We start from the raw sequence: 10961 nt of genomic DNA, 5'->3' as shown, positions 1-10961 counted from the left end.
TTTTTTTTTTTTTTTTTTTTTTTTTTTTTGGTTCTTTTTTTCAGAGCTGGGGACCGAACCCAGGGCCTTGCGCTTCCTAGGCAAGCGCTCTACCACTGAGCTAAATCCCCAACCCCAATAAATCTTTTAAAAAATACATATATTCCATGTTTGTTTTCTAATATAAATTGTACTTTTCAGCACAAAGTTTACTCATTCATTCTAAAATAGTATTGTTTTGTATGTATATTCAAGTGCCAGAAGAGAGCATTAGATTGCCCTTGAGCTGATCTTACAGATGGCTATATGCCACCTGACAATGGGTGCTGGGAACCAAAAGTGGGCGCTAGGTAAGAGTGAGTGCTGGGCCCCCTCTTCAGCCCCATTGGCACCCTTGTCTAGGGAGTGCTTTCACTTAGCTATAATGGTGCCTCAGATGTGTATCCCTGGCTCCAACACTGTCACTGCGTGGAGTTCTGCTCATGGGTGTTGCTTTGAAATTTGACTTTCCCTGGGGAGTCAGTCATTCAATAGTTTAGTGGCCCTGGGCTCATTTCCCCAGCACTCCTTCCCTCCCATCCTCACTTGGAAGCAGCCTTTTCCGCTTCTCTCTCCCCCAACACTCCCCAATAAATCCCAAAGTCTGTTTCATGGTGTGAGTTTTGCAGGGAGTATGGGAATAAAGTCCTGATCATGTTGGACATTTGCTGGTCCCTGAATCGCTGGGACACCCAGAGAAAAAGGTGAGTGCAGAGAGGATGTGCTGGGAGTCATCCTACTCTTCTGGGGTGGTTTGAATAGGTATGGCCTCCATAGATTTCATGTGTTAGAATACTTAGCCCATAGGGACTAGCACCATCTTTAAAAAGGGTAAGACAGGGGCTGGGGATTTAGCTCAGTGGTAGAGCGCTTACCTAGGAAGCGCAAGGTCCTGGGTTCGGTCCCCAGCTCCGAAAAAAAAGAACCAAAAAAAAAAAAAAAAAAAAAGGGTAAGACAGCTTCCAGTCTGAATCAGTCTGAGCAGGCCTTGGGTGTCTGCTCTGCACCCAGTCCCACAACACTCAGAGGAAGCTCTACTCCCAGGTGCTCTAACATGCCCAGGATCACAGGTGAGGCCACAACATCTGCCCCAAACCCAGAATAACTGGGTCACCAAAGATCCAGGGACACAGGTCACTTTCGGTCTGGACCTGGAGCGGACCTGGCTCTGCATCCACTCTTAAAAGACCCAGAAAGAGCCTGATTCCCAGGTGCTCTGAAACACAGGATCACAGAGGAGGCTCCAACCCCAGGAGATTGGACACACCCAGGAGCACTGGAGCTCTGACACACTCAAGATCACAGTTGAGGCCACAACATCTTTCCCAACACCCAGCATAACAGGGACCCCAACAGGAACCAGAGAAACACAAACCCCCACCGAACGAGAGGCGGGGTTCCCTCCAGGCTTGCACCTGTACCCAGAGCAAACCCAAAGCTTTGGTTCCCCCAACCACTCCTCCAACACCCAGACAAAGCTTGACTCCCAGGAGCTCTACACACCCAGGATCTCAGGCTCACAGAATCATAGGATCACAGAGACAGCTGGACTCAGGAGTTCTGGCAAAAACCAGGATCACAGGAGGGAGAGGCTCTACTAAGAGACAGCAAAGGCAGGTGGCCCTAGAGATAACCAGATGGCGAGAGGCAAGAACAAGAACATAGGCAACAGAAACCAAAGCTTCTTGGCATCATCAGAACCCAGTTCTCCCACCACAACAAGTTCTGGATACCCTATCACATCTGAAAAGCAAGTTTCGGTTTAAAATCACATCTCATGAGGATGATAGGGGACTTTAAGAAGGACATCGATAACTCCCTTAAAGAAATACAGGAGAACACAGGTAAACAAGTGGAAACCCTAAAGAGGAAAAATAAAAATCCCTAAAAAAAATATGGGAAAATACAACCAAACAAGTGAAGGAATTGAACAAAACCATCCAGGATCTAAAAATGAAAATAGAAACAATAAAGAAATGATGAAGGGAGACAACTCTGGAGATAGAAAACCTTGGAAAGAGGTCAGGAACTAGAGATGCAAGCATCACCAATAGAATATAGGAAATAGAAATGGGAATCTCAGGTGCAGAAGATACAATAGAAAACACTGACACGGGGTTGGGGATTTAGCTCAGTGGTAGAGTGCTTGCCTAGCAAGCGCAAGGCCCTGGGTTCAGTCCCCAGCTCTGAAAAAAAGAAGAAAAAAAAAAAGAAAAAGAAAACACTGACACAACAGTTAAAGAAAATGCAAAAAGCTCCTAACCCAAAACATTCAGGAACTCAACAACACAACGAGAAGGTGAAACATGGATAATAGATATAGAAGAGAGCAAACATTCCCAACTTAAAGGGCCAGTACATATCTTCAACATAATTATAGAAGAAAACTTCCCTAACCTAAAGAGATACCTGCGAACATACAAGAAGCCTACAGAACTCCACACAGACTAGAACAGAAAAGAAACTCCTTCTGTCACATAATAATCAAAATAGGAAATGCACAAAACAAAGAACATTAAAGCAATAAGGGGAAAAGGTCAAGTAACATAAAGGCAGACCTATCAGAATTACACCAACTTCTCAAGAGAAACTATGAAAGCCAAAAGATCCTGGGAAGCTGTCATACAAACCCTAAGAGAACACAATGTGAGCCCAGGCTATTATATCCAGCAAAATTCTCAATTACCATAGATGGAGAAACCAAGATGTTCTGTGACAAAACCAAATTGACACAATATTGTTCCACAAATACAGCCCTACAAAGGATAATAGATGAAAAACCCCAACGCAAGGAAGGAAACTACATCCTAGAAAAAGCAAGAAAGTATATCTTCTTGCAACAAACCCAAAAGAAGATAGCTACATAAACATAATTCCACCTCTAACAACAAAAATAACAGGAAAAAAATCACTATTCCTTAACATCTCTTAACTTGAACGGACTCATTTCCCCAATAAAAAGACATAAACTAACAGACTGAATACTTAAACAGGACCCAGCATTTTTCTGAATACAGGAAACACACCTCAGTGACAAAGACAGACAATACCTCAGAGTAAAAGGCTGAAAAAATTTTTTCCAAGCAAAAGGTCCTAAGAAACAAGATGGAAGGAATCAGAGAAAGAACTGGAAGAGCTTGAAGGGGCTCGAGACCCCATATGTACAACAATGCCAAGCAACCAGAGCTTCCAGGGACTAAGCCACTACCTAAAGACTATACATGGACTGACCCTGGACTCTGACCTCATAGGTAGCAATGAATATCCTAGTAAGAGCACCAGTGGAAGGGGAAGCCCTGGGTCCTGCTAAGACTGAACCCCCAGTGAACTAGTCTATGGGGGGAGGGCGGCAATGGGGGGAGGGTTGGGAGGGGAACACCCATAAGAAAGGGGAGGGGGGAGGGGGATGTTTGCCCGGAAACCGGGAAAGGGAATAACACTCGAAATGTATATAAGAAATACTCAAGTTAATAAAAAAAAAAAAAAAGAAGAACAAAGATCAAATACAAAAAAAAAAAAAAAGAAACAAGATGGAGTAGCCATTCTAATATCAAATAAAGTCAACTTTCAACCAAAAGTCAAAAAAAGATAAGGAAGGGCAATTCATAGTCATCAAAGGAAAAATCTACCAAGGTAAACTCTCAATTCTGAAGATCTATGCTCCAAATGCAAGGGCATCCACATTCATAAAAGAAACCTTACTAAAGCTCAAAGCACACATTGCACCACACACAATAATAATAGTGGGAGACTTGAATAACATACTCTTATCAATGGACAGATCACGGAAAAAGAAACTAAACACACACAGTGAAACTAACAGAACTAATGAATTTAACATATATATATATATATATATATATATATATATACACACACACACACACACACACACACACACACACACACACATATATATATATATATATATATATATATATATATATATATATATATATATATCACATTTCATCCTAAAACAAAAGAATATACCTTCTTCTCAGAACTTCATGGTAGTTCTCCAAAATTGACCATATAAATGGTCATAAAACAGGTCTCAACAGATACAAGAAAATTGAAATAATCCCTTGCATCCTGTCAGACCACCATGGACTAAGACTGGTTTCCAGTAAAAGCAAACACAACAGAAGGCCCACAACAGAACCTGAAAATGCTCTACTCAATGACAACTTGGTCAAGGAAGAAATAAAGAAAGAAAGGCTTTTTAGAATTTAATGAACGTGAAGGCACAACCTATCTAAACTTATGCGACACAATGAAGGCAGTGCTAAGAGGAAAACTCATAGCTCTGAGTGCCTCTAAAAAGAAACTGGAGAGAGCATACACTAGCACCTTAACAGCACACCTGAAAGCTCTACAAGAAAAAGAAATAACACCCAAGAGGAGTAGATGGCTAGAAATTATCAAACTCAGGGCTAAAATCAACCAAGTAGAAACAAAAAGAACTATACAAAGAATCAACAAAACTAGGAGCTGGTTCTTTGAGAAAAATCAACAAGATAAGCTCTTAGACAGATTCACCATAAGACACAGAGATAGTATCCAAATTAACAAAATCAGAAGTGGAAAGGGAGACATAACAACAGAATCTGAGGAAATTAAAAAAATATCATCAGATCCTACTACAAAAGACTATATTCAACAAAACTAAAAGATCTGGATGAAATGAACAATTTTCTAGACAGATACCAGGAACCAAAGTTACATCAGGATCAGATAAACCATCTAAACAGTCTTATAACCCCTAAAGAAATAGAAGCAGTCATTAAAAGTCTCCCAACCAAAATGAGCCCAGGACCAGATGGGTTTAGTGCAGAATTATATCAGACCTTCAAAGAAGACCTAATACCAATACTCTTCACTATTCACAAAATAGAAACAGAAGGAACATTCCCCATTCCTTCTATGAAGCCACAACTTTGCTTATACCTATACCACAAAGACCCAACAAAGAAAGAGAACTTCAGATCAATTTTTCTTATGAATATCGATGCAAAAATACTCAATAAAATTCTCCCAAACCAAATCCAAGAACATATGAAAATGACCATGCATCATGATCAAGTGGGCTTCAACCCAGGGATGCAAGGATGGTTCAATATACAGAAACCCATCAACATAATCCATTATATAAACAAACTCAAAGGAAACAAACCACATGATCATTTCATTCGATGCTGAGAAAGCATTTGACAAAATTTAACACTCCTTCATGTTAAGTGTCTTGAAAAGATCAGGAATTCAAGGCCCATGCCTAAATATAGTAAAAGCAATATACAATAAACTAGTAGCCAATATAAAACAAAATGGAGATAAACTTGAATCAATCCCACTAAAATCAGGAAAAAGACAAGGCTACCCATTCTCTCCCTACCTATTCAATATAGTACTCGAAGTGCTAGCCAGTGCAACCAGACAACAAAAGGTCATCAAAGGAATACAAATTGGAAAGGAAGAAGTCAAAATATCACTAATTACAGATGGTATGATAGTATACTTAAGTAACTCCAAAAATTAGACCAGAGAACTCTTAAAGCTGATAAACAATTTCAGCAAAGTAGCTAGATATAAAAATAACTCAAAAAATCAGTAGCCTTCCTCTACGAAAAAAACAAACAGGCTGAGAAAGAAAATAGGGAAATGACATCCTTCACAATAGTCACAAATAATATAAAATACCTTGGTGTGACTCTAACCAAGCAAGTGAAAGATCTGTATGACAAGAACTTCAAGTCTCTGAAGAAAGAAATTGAGGAAGATCTCAGAAGATGCAAAGGTCTCCTATGCTCATGGGTTGGCAGGATTAATATAGTAAAAATGGCCATCTTACCAAAAGTGATCTACAGATTCAATGCAATACACATCAAAATTCCAACTCATAGAGTTAGAAAGAACAATTTGCAAATTCATTTCATACAACCAAAACCAGGATGGCGAAAACTATTCTCAACAGCAAAAGAACTGGGGAAATCACCATCCCTGACCTCAAGCAGTATTACAGAGCAATCGTGATAAAAACTGAATGGTATTGGTACAGAGACAGGGAGGAAGATCCGTGGAATAGAGTTGAAGAGCCAGAAATGAACCCACACACCTATGGTCACTTGATCTTTGACAAAGGATCTAAAACCACCCAGTGGAAAGACAGAAAGAGAGAAAGAAAGAAAGAAAGAAAGAAAGAAAGAAAGAAAGAAAGAAAGAAAGAAAGAAAGAAAATATCATCCTGAGTGAGGCAACCCAATCACAAAACAACACATCTGGTATGCACTCACTGATAAGTGGATATTAGCCCAAAAGTTTGGAATACCCAAAATACAATTCACAGACCATATGAAGCTCAAGAAGAAGGAAGACCGGGGCTGGAGAGATGGCTCAGTGGTTAAGAGCACCCGACTGCTCTTCCAGAGGTCCTGAGTTCAATTCCCAGCAACCATATGGTGGCTCACAACCATCTGTAAAGAGATCTGATGCCCTCTTCTGGTGTGTCTGAAGACAGCTACAGTGTACTTATATATAATAAATGAATAAATCTTAAAAAAAAAAGAAGACCGAAATGTAAATGCATCACTCCTTCTTAGAAGGGGGAACATAATACTCATGGGAAGAAATACAGGGACAATGAGTGGAGCAGAGACTGAAGGAAAGGCCACCCAGAGACTGTCCCACCTGGGGATCCATCCCATCCATATACAACCGCCAACCCAGTTGCTATTTCTGGTGAGAAGAAGTGCATGCTGATAGGAGTCAAATATAGCTGTCTCCTGAGAGACTGTGCCACAGCCTGACAAATACAGAGGTGGATGTCCACAGCCAACCACTGGACTGGGAACAGGGTCCCCAGTGGAGGAGTTAGAGGAAGGACGGAAGGAACTGAAGGGTTTGCATGCACGCGTGCGCGTGCACGCGCGCGCGCGCACACACACACACACACACACACCACATTAATTTAAGAAAAATTAAAACAAAAGAAAAAACATGTTCATTCACAAAGGAGTATTGACTATCCTGACACATTTAGGGTAACACTCTGGCGGTCAGTGTTGGAATCGCACTGACTGGATTCCCTGATGCTGTAGAGAGATTGACTCCTGTCATCGACATCATCATTGGTTAGTAGAACCAGAAAGATGTCATTCTTCCAGCATGTCTCTGTTTCCCTGACGGCAGGGTGGCATACACTTTTTAAATGTTTCCTTTATTTCTGATAATTCCATACATGTACGCAATGGAATGATATCGAGCCCTGTCTCCCGTTTCCTCCCTTCTACCCTCGCCATATTCCTGTCACACCTCCCCTTCCCAACGTTAACTTTTTCCCTTTTATTAATAACCACCAAGTTCAGTTAGTGCTTTCTGTACTGATATGCTGACATCCACGTGATCATGAGAACAGCTTCTGTGCAATCATAGTCACAATGGCCGTGACCTGTCTAAAGACAGCATTCCATAGCCCTCCTCTCTACCCTCTGGTTCTTTTTTTTTTTTTTTTTTTTTTCTTTTTTTTCGGAGCTGGGGACCGAACCCAGGGCCTTGCGCTTCCTAGGCAAGTGCTCTACCACTGAGCTAAATCCCCAGCCCCCACCCTCTGGTTCTTTTATTCTTTCTGTGTCCTCTGAAATGTGCCCTGAGCCCTGGAGCAGGGAGGCTTACTCCGGGTGTCCTGTTTCGGGAGAGCACTCAATCTTAGGCTCAGCACTTGGACCAGTTCCTCATCTCTTTATTGACTGACTGCTTGCTGCAAAAAGTGACTTCTAGGTCCAAGGTTGAGAGCAGCCCAGACAGCACGAGGGCTAAGCAGCAAGCCATACAGCAAGCCGTCGCGGTTGGAGGGGTGGGTGCAGGGATTGAGTATCCATGCTTACACGGACGTGGGCATCGCTGAAGATCTGGCTACAGCTAGGAACAGAACAAAAACGAAGGAAGCAGGCAGGCCCCGTCTCACAGTGTTTGCGTCTTGATTAGAGGAGGCCAACTAGGAAATAAACATCTGCTAAGCACAACATGCAATGAGCAAAATGGATTTTAGTGACTGGGGCGTGGGCTTACTTGGTAAAGTGCTCATCTAGCAATGCAGAAAGTCCTGGGCTCAACCTCCAGCACTGCATGGTGAATCATACTTGTCACCCCAGCCACTGGGAGGTAGAGACAGGGATATTGGGGCTTCAAGGTCATCCTAGGCTATAAGACTGGGCTAGCCTAGGATATATGAAACTGCCTTCATAAGGCTGGGAATACAAAATTCCATGAACTGGAAATGGTGAATGGAAAGGTCCTGAGGCAAGATGAGAATGAGTGTGTAGGAAGGCAAGAAAGAGGCAGGTGTGGGGAGAGAGAATCTAGATGCACCCGGGACTCACAGGAAACAAGCTGGGTTTGCTGAGATGCACAAGTCATCCCAGCTACATCCATCCCTGAACAGGAAAGACTAACAGGTCCCCGAGGTTCGCTTATCATGGGACTTGGGGACACAAGTTATGTCCCATGAAGCCAAGCTCAGCCGCATGCCCTCAATAAGACAATGAAAAAGGTCAACTTATCGGTAAAAAGCAGAAAGGAAGATTTGGTCGATGTGGCTGCACTGGGAAGAGGAGCAAAGAGAACCAGCAGCTTCCCCAAGTCCATCTTCTGGAGTGGAGTAGAGAGGGGACAGAGAAGTGTGCACCTAAGCAGTCCTGGGCAGGGTGAGGTCCCATGTATCATTGTCCTACCATGGGCTTTGGAGGGTTAAAATCTTTCTGGGAGGAGAGAAGATCACCCCCTCCGGCGGTTCCTACCGCATGAGAAAATTGCAATTTCTTGGGGTCCATTTTAATAGTCATAGGAGTCTCTAGAATATTTTCATTTCTGCCAAGCTGGTTACACACTGACCAGGAAGCCTGTCATACTGCTAAAGTCCAGGGTCAGTGAGAAAAACAAAGTTGAAAGAGTGCTGGAGGAGTGGCTGAATGGTTAAGAGCACTTACTACTCTTCCAAACCACCTGAGTTTGGTTCCCAGCACCCACTGCAGTTCACAGCCATCTGTAACTTCAGCCCAAGGGAATCTGGTACCTTCTTCTGGCCTCTTCAGACACCTGCTCATCCGTGGACACACACACACACACACACACACACACACACACACACACACACACACACAGGAAGATGGAGGGGAGAGGAAGGAGAGAGAAGGAGGAGGAGATAACCACCAGCAGCAGCAGCAGAAGCAGCAGCAAAACTAGGGCACCCAAGTGGAAAAAGGGAAGGGGACAGGCTAAATCGAGGTGACAAAGTCAGTCAGGGGTAAGCAGTCCAGAGTGGGACACTCTGAAGGAGAAGAAGTCAACAACACAGCAGAGGCTTCTGTCACTCTCTTGCCATCTTGCTCTTACAAATACACCTACCACTCTCAGAAGAAAAAAAAGACTGACTGGGACCAGTGAGAGGGCTCAATGGTCAGAAGTGAGCGCAGCGTGCTGCTCAGGTCTGAGGACCTGCATTCGATTTCCCCAGATGCAGTGGAAGGAAAGAATTAACTCCTGAAGGTTATCTTCTAAATATCATATTCAGTATGTGGCACATGGACACTGTACACACACACACACACACACGCACGCACACACACACACACGCACGCACACACACACACACGCACACACCATACATTTATAATAATGATAAAACAACAACAACAACAATAGTAATAATAAACAGCAACTTGACAGAAAGGCCCTATTGCTGAAGTTAACACTTAGGTGACTCACTGAAAACGAAGTCACTCTCACAGCTCAGGGGACCCTGATGCCTAAAGTCTTCACCACTACGGGCTAAATGTTCTTGGTACCAGACGGTACTCTGCAGGCTACCAAGGGAGAAACATAAACACCAAGTCAGCTGCAAACCCTTCGATCTACAGTGGTGTCCTGCCTGCAAGGTATTTAGAGAAATGGTGGCAAAAAGTTTGTGGGAATAACCAACCAATATCTGATTTGATTTAAGGCCCGCCCCATAAGATTGAGTCCGTACTCAACGTTGCTTGGATGACCAACGAGCCAGACAGCCCAGGCACGTAGGGTAAAAACAAACACTACCATTCTGCAAAAGGACTGTGGCAATAATATGCCTCCTAATGGCACGATGCTGGGTTCATAGATCAATGCCTTCTTCATCATCAGAGAAGCTTCCTTCTGCAACAGATGGGGGAAAAGTGTAAAGACCCACAACCAGACATTATGGAGTGCTCCTTGTAACACTTGGGCTCCTACACCTTGAAGTACTCAACTCTAAATAGGATGTTTCCAACAAATCCGTCCCCTCACAGCTCAGGGGACCCTGCAGAAGAGGAGACAGGAAGAGTGTTACCAGAGGGGATGGAGGGCAGCAAGGAAATCAGGCCCTCTAAGCACAGCAGGGCTGACAGACATATGGACTCACAGAGACTGGGGCGGCATGCAATGCTTGCAAGGCTCTGCACTAGATGGGGTCCTAGAGCTGAGAGGAGAAGTAGACACATGCCCGGTCCCTAACCCAGAAGCTATTCTCCAATTGATAGTCATTTGCAAATGGAAACAATTTTCTCCAAGGGCTTCTCACTAGGGAAGCAAACTACTCTGTGGCAGCTTGCTTCTTCTGTGGCCTCACCTCAGGCCAGTTGTCAAGCCTGGCAGTTCCTTCAGGCTTGAACTAGAGCTGTCTGGTGTCTGCCTGCTGAAAGGACTGGACTGTAGCTGCTGGTTCGTGCCTGGTGTCTGCCCGCCTGCACTTACTCGCCAGCACATCTGTTGGAGTGTACTTCTTCACACTCCAGCTTCTACAGAAGACTAGCTGAAACAACTACCCTCGTGGGACTGAGCGACTACTCGACTCTTGAACTCCCATTCACAGCTCCCCATTGTTGGGTTGGTTGGGATGTAGTGCCAGGGAAGGGTTGAACCCCCAAAACACA

The sequence above is a fragment of the Rattus norvegicus genome, chromosome 16, assembly GCF_021556685.1.
Source record: "Rattus norvegicus strain SHRSP/BbbUtx chromosome 16, alternate assembly SHRSP_T2T, whole genome shotgun sequence".
NCBI classification, from domain to species: domain Eukaryota; kingdom Metazoa; phylum Chordata; class Mammalia; order Rodentia; family Muridae; genus Rattus; species Rattus norvegicus.
The sequence above is the reverse complement of the archived record's forward strand: the minus strand, read 5'-3'. Positions refer to the sequence as shown.